General features: G+C 34.9%; 1 long non-coding RNA gene across 1 annotated transcript; it reads right to left on the bottom strand.

Moving 5' to 3' along the window:
• Positions 1-3,978: 3,978 nt before the first annotated feature.
• LOC121412668 lies at positions 3,979-13,664 on the bottom strand. The gene is made up of 3 exons (XR_005969649.1): positions 13,494-13,664; positions 7,873-7,971; positions 3,979-5,157 (listed from the first exon to the last, which is right to left on the bottom strand). It is a non-coding gene; the product is annotated as an uncharacterized LOC121412668 (long non-coding RNA).
• Positions 13,665-15,867: the final 2,203 nt, after the last annotated feature.

Genomic DNA, 15,867 nt, shown 5'->3' with positions numbered 1-15,867 from the left:
GAGTTCAATAGGAATGTACCCGTTCGATTATGCATTTTTATTAGGTTACTTTTACATCATGATTTGAAAAAACAAAAATGTTTTCGATACACCAATTCTATTTTTACAACCAACCGTTCATAAATAATAAACATATTTTTATTACTCTCACCCTTGTAGCTTGCAAATTATTTTTTACAAGCTTCAGAATTCTATAAAAACCTTTTCACTATTAGTGTGAAATTATTATACAAACAACAATAACTGTCATTGTTTCTATATACAGAATAAAAAAATAATACAATTCGTTTTAATGGCAGTAATGGTATGTTGCTGATATTGTCAAGAGAGTTTTGTAAAAGATACATATTTCATGTATAGCGTGAATATTACAGTCCTTTTAACATTTTGAAGTATTTTTCACATACCATCAGATCAAATTCACAATACATGAGAAGTCCTTAAAGTTGTTTGTTCATATAGATAATGTATCATCATATTATTCAAAGTTGAATGCCTTTTTGAGTTTCATTTTGCATGATGTTCTATACCGACAGTTCGTCAGCAAACAGCGGTGCCTCTTCACCATATGTGCGCCGTTTTCTTTTTATATTTCACATTTTAACATTGTCATAAAACGGATCACTATGCATTTGCATTCTGGCACCAGTCTAACATTGATATCAACCCAGCTACAATGCGACATGTTGGGTAGATCACAAGACTGTACACGTAGATATGGCCCAAGGAATATACGGCCAGAAACAACTTTGGGTGATAGTACACGTGTTATTATCTATGTTAAATAAGCTGAAGATATTTCGAGGTTGATCCGTTCCGTTTGTTTTCTTAGTAGGCCGTGTCTTGTCTGACAGGGATGTCTGTCATTGTCTTTCTGATGTCAGCCTAAACTGATGAGATACTAAATATGGCGTGATAAATATAATACTCACATTCATTTTTAACGAGGTCATATTCATAAATGTCATTAGACTAAACGACACATTAATTGATGTCGTGAGAATACCATGCGTACGGAAAGCGGAATATGTAAAGACGCTGGAGAGTCTTTGCTTAAATACAACAGCCATGGACCTTAAAGGTCAAGTCCACCCCAGGAAAATTTTGATTTGAATTAAAAAAAGAAAAAATAAACTAGCATATTACGCTGAAAATGTCATCAAGATCGGATATAAAATAAGAAAGTTATGACATTTAAGGTTTCGATTATTTTTCACCAAAATTGATATGCACAACTAAGTGACATGCAAATGAGACAGTTGATGATCTCCTTCACTCACTATTTCTTTTGTTTTTTATCGTTTGAATTAAACAATATTTCTTTTTTGAAAATTTGACAATAAGGACCAAATTGAGTGAGCCATATAGTAAACAATGCTAATTCTACATGCTCAGGGAGGAATTAAACGTTGTTTCACTTGACAACGAGGAGAAAATTTAAATATTTCATAATATCATATAACAAAATACAAAATAAATAGTGAGTGGATGACGTCATCAGTCAGCTCCTTTGCATACAGACCAGGATGTGCTGTTTTCTGAAATTAAGTGAAACTTTCTTATTTCACATCCAATTTTGATGAAATTTTCAATGTTATGCTTGTTGGATTTTTCTTTTTATTCAAATCATCTTTTTGTTGGGGTGGACTTGTCCTTCATTAATTTTACTTCAAGAATAACTTACATAATTCATAAAGCATCGCCGCTTATAAATCAAGAGCCAAAATAAAAGGTATACGGTTTCTAAAAAAAATGTTTTTTTTTTAATAGATCATATTCCCACAGTTTTAAATCGAGTTTAATTCTAAAACCACTGGTCATGGTTTCATGCAATGAATACATGACACTCTACAATTAAGCAGTGAAATTTCTTCGGATTCCAGATTTACGAAGTCGTATTTTATGATTTACGATTTATGAAGTCGTGTTTCTCATGATAATAGAATCAGATTCATGCAAGACCAAATAATATACCTCACTCAAAATAATCATATAACAAGTAATGGCTTAATAATAGCTAATGAAACCTGAGCAAGGTTTGAGCCACAAAAGTCAGTTACTACAGCGTGTCAACTCTAATATTGTCTAAGAACGTAACATGTCTCAAGTATCAATACTTGACATGTATAATGGCAATATATGAGTGAACAACCTGCACGTCTGTTAATCCTAAAAAGAGTATGTTTTTAATCGATAATGTCCCATTTTGAATGAGAGTTTCCAAACTGGTTGATCAATCCCTAGGGATTGACAGCCTATAATTTGGTCGTCAGTCTACCCCTCGATTTATCAATAATCAATAATGTCTAATTGTTTGCTGTTTTGTGTAGCGTTTTAGGTGTACGAGCCGAGACGAATCCATACAGGTATGAATGAAAAGCACTCACAAAATCACCGAACCAATTAGGCATTTTCGGATTATGAGAAAAATGTAAAGGGATGAGTCCATGTCGCGTACAGAAAAGGATTTTCGATTTTAAAAACAATAAGGATGTTTCCCATACACTATGCAGCTTCAACATGATCAACTTTACTTTATAATTGATGCACGCAATCTTTCAAGACATGGACGTTATACTTTTAAAAAATCCCATCCCCCCAAAAAAATTATGTATGTATATATATATATACACATGTATATATATATAAATATATATATATGTGCTTAAACGTCAATTTCCAAAAGTTACTTTGAAATGAAAAATGATAATTCATTAATTATTTTAATCAATACCATTATACTAAGTTTTAAACAATATGCTACTTATTCTAAGCTTTTATAGATGAATATTAAGACGAACTCGTTATTCGTGTCAAAGACTGCACTCACCCTCTGCCTCATTTGCCTGTAATTTGCGCAACGATAGAATATTAATCATGGACGAAGCATTGATTTGATTACCACTTTCTCATCTTATTCACAAATTATATACACGGCTGCTAAATAGCTGCATTATATGACTCCAATCCAATCATTGCCTGTATATACCATAAAGATGGCGAAACTTTATCGTACGGGGAGAAAGGTATTCTTAAATAAAATCATATTCCTTTTTTTATTTAAGCCAAGTCAAATCTTATACCATGTGATCTTAAAAATATAAAAATTTCTCTATTAATATATACAAATTTGCACAGAAGGAATATTCTTTAATTTTTATTATTCAAATGAATCTCTCACATAATATTCATAGTTTTCATTTTTACATAATTTACATAGACAGAGGAGAGAAATATTAAATTATTATCTTTCCAAGAGAATTAATATTTCAATGATAAAGTACTTAATTCATTTCTTGTTCTCCTTTAAAAAGGCAAAAATGGCTGTAAGGCCCTTTTTGCATAACAGTTTCAAGATAATACCTCATATAACTCTACGCTCATGCACATTCATGATACCATTTCCTTGATAATGCTATTCATGGTTTCAATTCCTAGCCCTTTTGGTGCGGCTTTTTATCACACGAGGAAGCCCCTGGTTCCCCCACCAAAATTGCTTTATGCAAGTTTAATAAGAAAAACAGAAATGTGTATAGAAGGGCAGTCGGCACGGATGGAAAACAAAATCGAATATGGAATTCGAGAATTGCAAATTTATTACAGGTATGGTCCATGGAGTATAGCTTAAATATCGGTAGCATACAAACGTTTTTTTTTTCATACGACATAATAAATATTGCTAAAAAAAATCTGTATCGCATCTTCACAGATCATGCTCTTGACTAATTTTCTTCAAAGCTTCAAATCTGGAAATCCATAAATCTTTCATGTTATACGCATGATACAACATTTTCTTCGAATCTCGATGTTATGGGGGTTGTTTTTGCTTACACTAAAGAGTTCCGAGGGCGTTTAGAAAACATGCGAAATGGTAAAAGTGACGAAAAATAATTCCATCCTGATTTCAATATTTCATAAGCATTTCAGGGGCGAAACATTATCATAATTTATGAGTCTCTTATTGTAATTTTGATAACACGAAATTAGAGAGAGTAAATTTGAAAAGCATTCTCCAGTGGTTTCTTTCATATATTACAGCTCAGATTCTCACCTGTTCAATGTTTGATATATGTTAATGTATTTTGCAAATCATTGTGTTAATATTAAGAATGTGGTGGTTTCAAAAACAAATTTGCGTGCCTGCAATTTCATATAAATTTATTTTGACGTGGTCAATGTTCGGTTGACATATTTCGATTTGACGCCAGAGCGTCCAGGCGACATGAGAAAGATCAATAAAAACATTTTCATCAGTTTTTTTGTTTGAAAGAATGTTATTTGATATAGCTTACCTATCTGTATTGTCTCTGCAGCAGAGCTACCCTCAAAGATTCCAACGGCAATTAGAAGACAGGGCACGGCGATCCAACCGCTAAGCTTTCCTGAAAATCTTGTATCCATAATGTAAAAATCCAGCAGTCCTGATTGCCTCTGACAGCCAATAAAAATATGAATCTACTCTCTTCACTTCTTCGAATTGCTCTCAAATATAAATGGACTGATTAATATGATGCTTATTTGGACTGGAAAACCAATCCATGAGAATGAACAGAGAGCTGTAAGGAAGCTGATATTGATGTACTTCTACGTATACGGCGTCCAGTATCTTAGAGCCCAGATGCAAAAATGATTTTATCGTTTTAATGGCGCCTAGCAATTGGAATAGAAAATGTATTCAACACATATCTTCTTATCCCTTTTTCTAATCAAGACGGCGTTCATCATCTGACTTCCGATGTAACTTGATTTGAGCTTCTATCAAAGTTTGCAATACTCGGCAGAAACTATATCGAAATTGTCTTTATTTGAAGGGGGTAAAATAGATCCAATAAGTTGTAAATCCTTGGTTCATGAATCCAGAATGGATGTTAGAAAAAAAAAAGATCTGTCGATTTTTATTAGTTCTTTGTGGAATCCAAGGTGGGCAAATCGTCTGAGGATGGTGTCAATGACTACCGGAGCGTATCGAATGCAGCCAATACTCGACCTTTTCACTGATTAGGAGAAATTGACTAGGAAGATTTCGGAAGAATCAGCTCGTGATGCCCGCTGTTTAAACGGACCTGATTACCGTTTGAGGTGCTGGCGGCGGTGCGACAATCACACACGGTGTTTGACGTTAGTGCGTGTGTGTGTGTCTTCTGTACACAATACATTCTGCAAAGAGAGAGAAATATAAGTTCTATATCATCACGTGACGTATTATTGTGGCGCTTTCTGGGCTCGCGTTTTTGCACGCCACCGCTGCGCTATGCAAGTATAACAACCGGTGAAAGATGAACAGATGTAAAATGCGGTTGTGAATTACTGATTATCTGGGAGGTATTTTACTATGACTTTTGATAAGAAGGAGCGCCTAAGGTAGTGATTTTTTTATGGTGTGATGGCGTGTGGAGGGAGGATGAAGTGTGGTTCAGGTTGGGAGGCGAAAAGAAATTAAACAACCATTCACGCCTGATGGTGTTACACGATGAACATTCAGTCATATTTAAAGATGGAAGGTACAACCTGACGGTAACATGGATTCGACTGCTCTGTAAAGACGGTTAAATACATCTAGGCCTAAACTTATACCTCTGAATGCGTGTCTTAAATAATACTTATAAAAATGTCATTAACCAAAGATTCAATGATATTTTGGATTCCTGAAAATTTTCCCTGCATCTGCAGTACGCACGATTCCAGTGAATTGTGTCCAGCCTCGCGGTTTCAGCCATATTTACCATAAATTGACCAAAATAAGTAAGATTCGTTTTATTATTATTCATTATTCATTTAACTTACATCTCATAATGCTGGTAAAATCTTTGACTTACTCTTCAACTGGAAAAAAAATCTAGGCTTTCCAGATCCATTAGTCAACATTTTATTATATATATATATATATATATATATATATATATATATATATTTTCTTTGGGGGGTAGTGTCGAGCTAACATTTACAAGCCCAAAAGTTATTCTTCTATAAATGGAAAATTACGATTTCATTCTATAAAGAAAATGGATAAATACAGAGGTCGTAACAATCATCATTATACAGACAACCAAATTTAAGATAAAAGACGAGGAACTTTAGAGTAAAGTTACATGATTGCCCGATGTGTTCTTGATAGAGATGAACAATAATCCCAAAACAATGTTTTATTGATCGTTTTAGCTATAAATTCTAAACAATGTTTTAAATCACCTTGGTCATGGACCGCGATTCGTGACCAAAGTCAGTGGTTTCTATTGATTGCGGTGTTATCAAAAACACATTATCTCCAAATACATCAATTCGATTGATTTTATTTCATGAGTGGTGTTGGAAAAAAAATACGATTCCCATCATTTAATTGCACACAAAATTAAGGAAGGAAATGTTAGAAAATTGAGTTCTTTAATAGCTATTTTTTTATGCATCTATGCTTCATTTTGAAAAATCGCAGATATCCAAAAAACAGGAATAGAACATACTTGTTCTACCATCGGAGAAAGAACACGTCGGTGTCCAACGTTGCAAACGGTGTGTTCAGTGTGAACCCTCATTTGAAATCGTCCTCACATTGTTAAATTCAAACATTTCAGTCGTGTGAATCTCATTTACATGTACACATCCTCTTCCACGTGAATACACTGTGGATAACCACACTGTCGAGAAATCCACAGTGTGAATTGTCCTATCGCTGTTAATTGGGGCGTATGAACAGAGTGAATAACATTTTCACAAAGCTCACAATGTGCACACATTGTGAATACGCGCTGTCGAGGTTTCCACGTTGTGAAATTGTCTTCACCCTCTTAAAATGAATATTTTAACAGTGTGAAACACAATTACACATAGTCATCTATGTGAACACACTAGGAACACTCTGAAACACTGTGAATACACTAGGTACACACTGTGAGCACACTCTGAATACACTGGGAACACACTGTGAATACATTGGGAACACACAGGGAGCACACTGTGTGTACACTAGGTACACACTGTGAACATACTGGGAACACACTGTGAATACATTGGGAACACACAGGGAGCACACTGAGAACACACTGTGTGTACACTAGGTACACACTGTGAACATACTGGGAACACACTGTGAATACGCTGTGAACACACTGTGAACACACTGTGAATACGCTGTGAACACACTGTGAATACACTAGGTACACAGTGTGAGCACATTCTGAATACACTTGGAACACTCTGAATACATTTGTTACACACTGTGTGTACATTTGGTACACACTGTGAACACACTGTGAATACATTGTGAACACACTGTGAATACGCTGTGAACACACTGTGAATACACTAGGTACACAGTGTGAGCACATTCTGAATACACTTGGAACACTCTGAATACATTTGGTACACACTGTGAACATTGGGTACACACTGTGAGCACGATCTGAATACATTGGGAACACACTGGGAACACACTGTGAATACACTTATCAACACACTTTGAACACACAGCACTGTGTTTCTCCAGCATGGTTGTACCAGATTCTATAGAAAAGTTATGTTATATCATTCAAATTATAGGGATGGTCAGTACACACTTTCGTTATCAAACATCAACAAATTCATATGCCTTAAATCGATCATCATGAGATAGCCCATATGATTATTATTGTCTAATTCTTTCTCCTGAAACTCATATATATATAGGTAAAATAAATGCATCTACCATCACGACCATGGACGTGCATTCTCTAACTTACAATGATGAAATTTGTCATAGCTTTGACCTCAATTATTCAACGTGTCATCTTCAGCGGGTCAGTGTTACTTTCCCGCCCGAATGTCAATTACAGCTACGCGCCATTTGTATCTGTCACGGCCAATCAGGAACGTTAACGTGTCAGGTGACTAGATACTTACTTGTCATGTGATTTGCAAGTCACGGGCAGGTGTAAAACTGATTTCCAGATATCCGGACCAGGGAGAGGCAAACATAATTCTACCAGTCTCCAACGATCTCTATTGAACGACAGAAAAAAAGACAAACAATGAATAGAAAGAAGTAGCAAAATGATGGAAAATAGAACATTGGTTCGATATTTAGTTTTCACTTTTTAAACTGCATTATTTTAAATAAATGGAATCCTAATATTACACTAAAATCTAGTACAAGGGGAGGAGGGAAGGAAAACCAAGAAAAAGGGCAAAGATGAAGATGAAGAAAAAGAGGATGACGAAGGAGAAGAAGAAGAAGAAAGAAGAACAAGGAGGAGGAGAGAAGAAGAAGAGGAAGAAGGAGGAGGGTGACGACGACGAGGAGAGGAAGATGAAGAAGAAGAAAAGAAGGAAAAATAAGAAAATAATAAGAAAATAAATTAGAAAAAGAAGAAAGTACGAGAAACAGAAAAAATGGTAAAAGAAGAGTCAGAGAACATATTAGTGACACATCAAGTTCATTCGTGATAGTCTGAGGCTTAATCATAAAAAGCAGTGCAAAATTGTCTGGATACTTGTCAGATTAAATTCGTTTATTTACTCTACTTGCTCAATTCTATTTTTAGACCAGGGTAGTCTTTTCAGTGGCAAAATACATGTCACACAAAAGAACTAAATACAATGATTTAAAGAAAATAATAAATTACCATTATATTTATCAAATATCATACACAAACTAAATTAGGTTACATATTCTCTACATAACAAGAAGAAACAAATTGAAACCTAGATTAGAATTGATTATTTGACAATTAGACTTTAAAAATTATGACTTGACAAGCTCATTCAGCCAATTCTTTTTTTTTCAAATCAGGAGGCACCTCCTCCGTTCATTTCAATATGTTACGAAACGCCTTTAATTTGACTGGGTTATGCTTTCCCAATTGAGTATATCTAATGCTAATAATAACTGTTTGCAGTTACTAACACTCAGCTTGAGATGCATCACAGCTTGCTTGCATCATGTCCATCCCAGTAGGAAATATTAAAAGTACCCTTTGATCACGTTGGTCAGTTAAGAAGACAAACATCACTGACCGTCGACTTAGGAATGGCTGCAATGCTAAAATGCATTTTTACGACGCCGTGATAACAAACGTCGCCAGTATTAAGAATGATAACGATAAGAATGACTCGATTGCTGGGAGATGATGTTTCAAGAGTATTAGCACCACATGGGGGTAGGTTTGTCTGATTGTTATGTAACCCGTGTCCTTTCATTTATAATTGAATTTGTAATAGTAAGCATGTGTTTGGGTAAGAAGTAGGAAAATGATTTGTGAGGTGTTACACCCTCTTAAGGCATTGAGTTATCCTTAACCTCTCATTCTTAACCCCCTTCTTCTATCCGGATTACACCCCATCTCAATTTTGTGTGTGCGTTGGGGTGTGGGGTGAGTGTATGCGTGTGTGTGTGTGTATATAATTATGTGCGTGTCTCTGTCTCATGCTCTTTTCCCCTCTATCTGTATTGTTTCTCTCTCACACACTAACCCTCTCTTTCTATATGGGTGAGTGATAGCGTGTGTGCGGTCCTCTCTCTACCTCTCATTCTCTCCCTTTTTCTAGCCCAGCAACGCCTACAAATGTTCCTCAATCTGTAATGATTATCAATTTTTACAAAGGGAGGACACGTGATCTGATTGGCATGATGAACAAGATCTACATGTATTTAGGACCTGTTATCTCTATAGCTGTAATGACGATTAGAATTGTGTATGGGCAGTAAAATCGTTCAGTTTATATTTGAATCAAAATCGAAGTAAATAACATACTACAATGCTGAAAATATTTAATAAGACATATTACATTATACCATCACTTTTTTATGATTGATGAGATTAGAGCTAATAACGAAATTGTCTCGGCTCAATGATTCTAATTTCTTTCATCGATCAATCTCAACTACTAGTGTGTGTCCACACACAGGAGTATTGAGCATTATAAGAATCTCGTTTCATATAAATCCGATGTGTGTTCATAAACGAGATATTACTTACATTAAACTTGCCATAATCATTTCTCTATTTTACCCGTTTATCGTTAATAAAACAAATTCATCTTTTGGATTTTTAGATTACACATGAAAGCTTGCAAGTCAACACGATAATAAAGGTGGCAGCACTAATAATGCTTTGCCATTTTACTTGCCACCTCATTCATTCATATGTATACACTCTAAATAATTTTTCTAAATGTTTTCCATATTTAATCATTGCATTTTTTACGATTTTCCCATTTAATGTAACTTAAATCTGAATGTACCTTGTTTTGCTCTATCTTTTAATGATGAATGGAATAAATGCTATCAAATAAAAAAAATGAAAATAATGACTATTAATTGTAATCTAATCGTTTTCTTGTACGCCCCTCCCTCTCTCTCTCTCTTCCTCTTTATTTCTCTCTTTCCCTCTCTCTTTCTCTCTTTATCTATATTTCTCTTATATCTTTTTTTGCGTTCATCCTTCCCATCGTTCCACATTCTCCCTTCCTTTCACTTTCTATCTATCCCCGTCCCATATTTTCTCATATTTTCTTCCCTCTCTCTTCTCATTCAAAAGTAAAGCACGCAATGAAATAAAATCTAGTAGGGTTATACAAAGAGACAATGATAAGCCTCGGTATTACATGAACAAACTTGCTTTGATGGTCTCTTGAATAAGTGGAACAAAATGCAAACTTCTTCACAATACAATACTTGTCTATCGAGGGGATCAACGATGATACTTTTTAAGCAAAATAGGTCATGCATAATTTTCATTCTTTTAAGAAAGCATAAAATAAGCTAAGATAAGCCTCAATATTACATGAACAAACTTGCTTTGATGGATCTCTTGAATAAGTGGAACAAAATGCAAACTTCTTCACAATACAATACTTGTCTATCGAGGGGATAAACGTTAATACTGTTTAAGCAAAATAGGTCATGCATAATTTTCATTCTTTTAAGAGAGCATATTTGGAAAATCCACGGAGTAAAACCACAATCTGGTATCGAAACGAAATACATTGCATAAATTCGTATCGGAATTTTCCATCTCAATCATGTTTAATAATTTTCAAAATATTTTGCTCTCTGGCCTTATTATGTTGTGAAGATTATTTAACCTTTCTAGTCAGTGCTAGTTGCCCTCATTTTCTTCCTATTTTTATTCATGCAGTACGATATGTTATCTGACAATCAAAGCCCTATTCGTCATCTCTCGTATACAGTATATGCAGTTTGCATTGATTTATTTTTGAGAAAGTCTCTTTCATTTTCGCTTTCCTCAATACCTTCCGGATTGATCTTTCATAATCAATTCCATTTCGAATCACCAGTCAGAGATTGGCTTTGTAAGATGCAATAATTAATTACATTCAAATGACAAACGTCCAAATCTGTTCTGTAAACTATAAACATTTTGTTAATGCATTGTGATTCGATTTGTTATAGACATTTGTCTCCGTGTATTTTTGTCTAATGAAGATTGTTAGAATAAAAAAACATGAATTTAAATGACAGGGAAAGTTTACTCTGCAAGTGATGTAATGCAATAGAACGAAGGGAGGATAAGACAGAAATGTAGAAATAAGTGAGACACACAGGCAATTAAAGAGAAGAAGACACAGACAGACACAAACACAAACAGAGGAAGAGGTTGAGAGAGACGGTAGGAAGATAGGATGAGAGAGAGAGAGAGAGAGAGAGAGAAGAAGGAAGAAGAAGAAGAAGAAGCAGAAGAAGAAGAGACGGGGAGGGCAAGAGAGGAAGAGAAAGTGCGTAAGAGAGAGGAAAAATAACATTGGCATTTTCTAAACAAAAACAAAAAGGACGACAGTTTTTTAATATGATTGGTGATAGTTGTAACTGTTTTGTATAATATAAGAACATATTTTTCCGTATTCGTGACTTCATGACAATGTGGCGCAATATGGAACTTATTATTCACCATTAATAAAAGTACTTTAAATTTTATGTTCACTGACGCGTCAACAAGTGACACTGTATGTACAAAAGTTTACAAGGCGCCAAAATTAATTAAAAAATAAATACAAATTCAAAACACCTCCCCCAATCATTGCCGATACAAACAAAATGAACAAATGAATAAAGAAACCACGTATCAATATGACGAGTTAATGAGACTGCCGCGTTTTATGTATATATACAACTAAGTTTACAATTGATGATAAGCATTAGGAATTAAACATACTTATTTTGAGATTGTTTTCTTACAATTTCACCAGACATTGAGCAGATGAGAGAATAGGGTGTTGCAATCATTAAAAAAAAATCAATTGTAACTTGACTTCAACCAATCAGAAGTGCTTATCAATATCTGTTTACAAGCCTTGTGTTTGATTTTAAACTCTGATAGTGAAGTTGCGTTCTAACCCAATTCATTCTGTAACGGATACACCATGTACACGATGACACATTGATATTGATTCCGATATGTGTGGGCGCGCCGCGGTCTAGTGGTTCTGACTCTCGCCTTTCAAACAGCGGGTCATGGGTCCGAATACTAGCAATGACGTATTTTCCTTCAGCAAATAAATTATCCACAATGTGCTGCACTCGACCCAGGTGAGTTGACTGAGTACCCGGCAAGGATTATTTCCTTGAATGCACTGAGCGCCGGTGATGGTAGCTCGAGCTAAAACCGGGGTGATACAGTAATAGCAGCGCTTTGTATCCACAGGCAAAAACGCTTAATAAATCAAGCTATTATTATTTTTTTTTATTATTATGTTAGTAATTCAAATTTAATAGCTAATTCCTGGTGAAATGAAATAGACACTAAATTTAAAGAGTAGACTGGTATTAAACAAATTATTTGCTGTTGATTTAAATCCTCTGTGTTGTACATTTCATATCTATCCTCCATTCTACGGATGTTTAAGAGATTAGGCATCACGCCTTATCAATCATATTAAGCGAGCCATCGGAAATATAATGATGATAACTCAACACCAAGGATATGTATAGAGCTAGGCGTTTTGTTTTATCTCTGGAATTTAAATTAACGGAAGGAAATGGATCACGTGGTTTCGAGGGGTGGGGTGAGAGTGGGGGATAAAATAAGATGAAGATTAAAAGATAGAACAATCAGAAGAAAGAACTATAAATGCAGTGACCGATTTAAGCCGAAATGAAATCAATTAAGAATAAAAAGATCAGATACCTAAACAAGACTCGAAAACAATTATTTACATGGGGAAAAATGTGATGTACAATTACATTCTCGAAACATGTTTTACCTTCAGTAGGCCATGCTTTCATTTCGAAATTCACAAGGAGTCCTTTTACCCCATTAACAGATATGAGATACAAATGAGAAAACGAATATTCCAAAATATCATTTTCTGAGTTCTTTATCATGTTTATGGGGCTCAAAATGTCCAACTCAACTCGAATCAACGTTATTAGATTACATGTATACAAGTAGAGAACAGAACGCAAAGTATTGGTAATGCATGGATCAGATTTCATATCTGGCGTACATATGGTGAACATGTTGTTCCTAATTTTGAAGCTAGTTATATTTGATTGGAGTAAGTACCTCTACAATTGAGACATACTGGTCATGCATTCCCGTTTAGTGGTGGCCATAATAAGAGATGGATGGCGCACATCACTCGTACAGACAGCGTAGGAGGATATCTTACATATCACGTCGGAAATAGACTTGTTGCGTGATCAGTGTATCATTGCTCCCCTTCGAGGTCATTGAACCATTCTAAGAAAAAAAATAGGAAGGGGGATATCATTTCAATATGAAAGTTGTGGTAACAATATCAAAACGATAGTTCGAACCGAACAGAATAAAATGACCACCAAAGTGTAAGTATGTTTGAATAAAAATAGGTGCCAAATAGCTCTTGAAAAAAATGTTTAATTGCTAAGAAATGAGCAAAACAAGCACGGAATTCCATGAAATGTTGGGTATTTTTCCACACAATATTAATACACTGTCCCACATATTCCGTTTTGTGCTAGTAATTCATTATAATGATCGGTTTTTCAGCTAAGATTCCATGATTTAACAAAATGAGTTTATTTCGATGTATCAGCACTAGATGTATGATAGTATTGTGGCATTTAACCTTGATTTAAAAGACTTCCGCATGAAATAATTGTTTTGCTGCAACTACTTTCTTTTACCTTTAAATATACTTATTCTTAACACCAAATGGATCCGTCTTTTGTTGTTCGTGTTTAATTCAAATGATGGGGAATGGATTTTGCGGTGTCTTCTTTTGTTTTTCTTTAGAATATAAATATGTGTTTTGTATCCTCAACCTGGCTTTACAAAAGAAGGATAGTTATGACATCAGCTGGTCATATATGGAATTTATTGCGAAAAATCGTTCAAACAGCATACATTAAAAGCACAAATGAAATATGTACAGATAGCAACATAATCATGTCTGCGGATGCAGTATAGTTATCTTTGCGATTTTGCCCGTCTCTTTAGTCCAAAGGAGTCAAATTTGACTCTGGATAACGATATATCGTCATCCAGAGTCAAATTTGACTCTTAGCTACAGCTAAGAATCAACTCTATGCCGGATTTCCCATTTAATTCTGCTCAGGATGATGTAAAGTTGAATCTGAGATTACGCCATTCCCGACTTAATCTAACTTTGCAGAAATAACAAGGATAAGTCAAGTAAACATTATTTTAAAGCGATCTTTTGACAGATGATTATAAAAAAAGTTAAATAAATATCTAAAGTAGCGATCGGTTACGCAATCTCTTTCTTTAAGTAAAGATACATGTATCCCACCCCCCCCCCCCCTCTCTCTCTTAACTCCTTCTCTATTTATTGTCCCCTTCCCCTTTCTTTATCTCTTTATTTTCCTGTCTTCACTCATCTGTCTTTCATTCTCGTTATTCTCTCAGACGTCAAGTCCGTGACATGAATCTTTAATTTCATATGGCACTCTGAAGAATACAAGCGAGTCTCTTGGTACTGTAGCCAGCACTGAATATTGACGTCATCACATCTAGGTAAATCATATTCTTATCGTTACTTTAGCTCTAGATTTAAGAGGTCGATCGCAAGTTGATTGATGAAAGTAAGTATTTTGGACAATAAAACTAAATTCAGCATGAATTATAAGAATAACCTTTTATAAAAAAAAAACGGAGATACATATATTTTGTAATCATGGAATCATATAGCATGCGTAGAATATGGGCCTGATATGACGTTAAACATGCAGGATATGCTTTGAATTTCATTAGCTCAGTTGAAAAAAATATACTTCGAGGATACTGCCAGCTCCATCAAAAGGGGTCAGTCGGGAAGGGTACACCCGAATGGCTCTCGGTGACTTGAGAATGCTGCAATTGAAATACCTGATATAGAAGTACATGTATTTTAATTCGGGGGACATTTCATAAAGAAAAAGACTGAGCTATTATTCATAAACCATCATTAATATGGATTTTAACAATTTTATTTCCTTTTGTCAGCTTAACAAGTTATTAATTGCGGATGCGTCATGGTCTAGTGGTTCTGACTCTTGCCTTTCAAACAGAGGGTCGTGGGTTCGAATCCTAGTCGTGGCGTGTTTTCCTTCAGCAAGAAATTTATCCACACTGTGCTGCACTCGACCCATGTGAGGTGAATGGGTACCCGGCAGGATTAATTCCTTGAATGCACCAAGCGCCTTTAGCAGCTGGAGCTACATCCGGGGAAATATATATATAGCGCGCCATTGAATAGGCAACTAGATAAATCGGCGCCTCATAAATGTTGTATATTAATTATGAACTATTTTATGACAGGTAAAATATTTTAGCAAACATGAGAGTTTATGACACTAATCATAAAAATAATAACACACCACCTCCGAGAAAGAGAGTGTAACATAGAAAAGTTTAGATGGCATACATAACTGCAGTGCAGTATTTCCTTAAGTACAAT

The sequence above is a fragment of the Lytechinus variegatus genome, chromosome 4 (genome assembly GCF_018143015.1).
Source record: "Lytechinus variegatus isolate NC3 chromosome 4, Lvar_3.0, whole genome shotgun sequence".
Lineage (NCBI taxonomy): Eukaryota > Metazoa > Echinodermata > Echinoidea > Temnopleuroida > Toxopneustidae > Lytechinus > Lytechinus variegatus.
This window is presented reverse-complemented; position numbering and strand designations above follow the sequence as displayed.